The sequence below is a fragment of the Elaeis guineensis genome, chromosome 6 (assembly GCF_000442705.2).
Source record: "Elaeis guineensis isolate ETL-2024a chromosome 6, EG11, whole genome shotgun sequence".
NCBI lineage: Eukaryota > Viridiplantae > Streptophyta > Magnoliopsida > Arecales > Arecaceae > Elaeis > Elaeis guineensis.
The window spans coordinates 86,616,628-86,618,820 of NC_025998.2; the positions used below are offsets into that span (position 1 = coordinate 86,616,628).

Genomic DNA, 2,193 nt, shown 5'->3' on the forward strand with positions numbered 1-2,193 from the left:
ACCGTGATCTATGGGTACGGGGTGTGCGGAGGAAAGATAGATATTTTTTCTAAGATTAATCGCATCTATTTAATTAAAAAAAAAGAGATACAACTCTACTAGTGCAAAATTAATTCAAAAACTCTCGAGCTCTTTATTTTTTAATTACATCAATTTTAAGATAATTTATTCTTTAAATCAAAAACAATACTTCTTTCTTTTATTTTGCAATCTCAACTTAGCCCAAGGTCCTTGAGGATACGATCTCGACTCATCCTACTTACGTAGTGAGTAGAGTTATTTTTGGTGCTATCAACGACTACGCATCAAATTTTGGCACCGTTGCCAGGGATCTTGGCACGGTTGAATTAAAAAAAAAAAAACTACTGACATTTCATAACACTTAACTAAAATAGTGTAACCTCAAATATAAAAATTTCTAACTTGATTGGACACCTTATTTCTTTGCATTGCATCTCCATAATTAACTTTAAGGATGCAACCCATTAACTAAGATAAGGTGGGGATTTGATCACCCTTCCTTGGCCCACAAATCACTCCCTTGCATTTGCATAACCTAGACCTTAATCTAAAATTAATTAGACGTTGACCCCTAAGGATTTTGAGCTCATTAGGACAAGTGACCCTGAGAGTTGAACCAAGTTAGACTTGGTAAGCTAGCTGGTGTTTAGGCAAGTGGTTTGCGGGATGATTGGGCCCGAAGGAAGGTGGTTTTTAATTGGTTCCGTTCGCTGACCTGGCCAATTTAATTGGTGTCTAAGGAAAGCAACGGGAGGACTCTCATCGATCTTACACTTATCTGGCCAGTTGGTTGGTCAAGCTCCGACTTGGAGGGCTTGAAGGCTAACTACAGTTAGGAGCTATCTAGAACTAGGGTAACTTTAGGATAGAGAGTCCACTGCATGCTAACTTGATTGTAATTAAAATCTAACCACAACTAATTCTTCTATTAGTTTTAGGACTTCTTAGGATCTCTTCTTTAGAACTCTTTTCTCTCTTCTCTTCTCCTCTTAATAAAAAAAAAATAATCCTTAACAGGCTAGGATAGTCCTACATAGACCTTTTAGTTGCATGTTAGGTCGACGATCACTAAAACCCAACTTGCAACCATTAGACGAAGAATTAGAAAAGACTCTTAGGACTATCCAAGTTAGAAACATGGCTGCACCTGGTGAGACTAATTCTCCACACTTATTGAGAGAATATTTCACTCCATCCTCGTATACCTACTCTCCATGCATTCAAGCACCTCCAGTAGAAGCTACCCAATATGAGATTAAGTCTAGCATTATTCAAATGTTGTCATCATTCTATGGACTTAGTAACGAGGACCCATACAAACACTTGGATGAATTTCTTGAAATTTATTCCACAGTAAAAATCCAAAACTTCTCCGATGATGCCCTTAGGTTGAAACTGTTCCCTTTCTCACTTAAGGACAAAGCCAAGCATTGGTTAAACTCCTTAGACTCTATAACCATTTCAACTTGGGATCATCTTCAGAGAGAATTTCTCAAGAAATACTTTTCAATTAGAAAAACAAATCAAATTAGAAAAGCGATCACTAATTTTTCTCAATTGGAGGGTGAACTTTTTCATGAGACATGGGAAAGGTTAAGGGACCTCATTCATAAATGTCCACACCATGCTGTCCCTAAATGGCAACTTTGTTAGTATTTTTATGATGGTCTATTGGAGAAACACCGACAAATGGTTGATGCATCATGTGGTGGGACATTCATGCTAAAGAGTGATGATGAAGCCTGGCAGCTCTTTGAAACACTTAGTGAGAATTTCCTACATCATATGTCTGCCACCTCTAGAGAACAACCCATGCTTCAACAAAAAAGAAGTGGAATTTATCAGATTGGAAATGTCATGGATATCCACAGTAAGGTAGATGAACTGTCCCAAAGACCGTCTTCTAAATATGGGATAATCCCCAATTCCACCTAACCCAATCCAAAAAGTTTGTGCATTATGTGCAAGTCCGAACCATTTTGTTAGTGAATGCCCAGCCACACCTCAATTTCTTGAGTTTGTGCACGAGCAGGTTCAGCAAGCTCAAGTCCAACAAGCTTGCAGACCAAGAAACGATCCATATTCGAACACTTATAACCCCAGCTGGAGAAACCATCCAATTTTTTCCTGGAGACCACAACCAGTGGTTGGCCCTGCCGCACCTCGACCTCA

At 38.7% G+C, this 2,193-nt stretch overlaps 1 non-coding gene across 1 annotated transcript; it reads right to left on the reverse strand.

Moving 5' to 3' along the window:
- Positions 1-1,546: 1,546 nt before the first annotated feature.
- LOC140858954 (small nucleolar RNA R71) lies at positions 1,547-1,652 on the reverse strand. Its single transcript, XR_012142357.1, has one exon. It is a non-coding gene; the product is annotated as a small nucleolar RNA R71 (small nucleolar RNA).
- Positions 1,653-2,193: the final 541 nt, after the last annotated feature.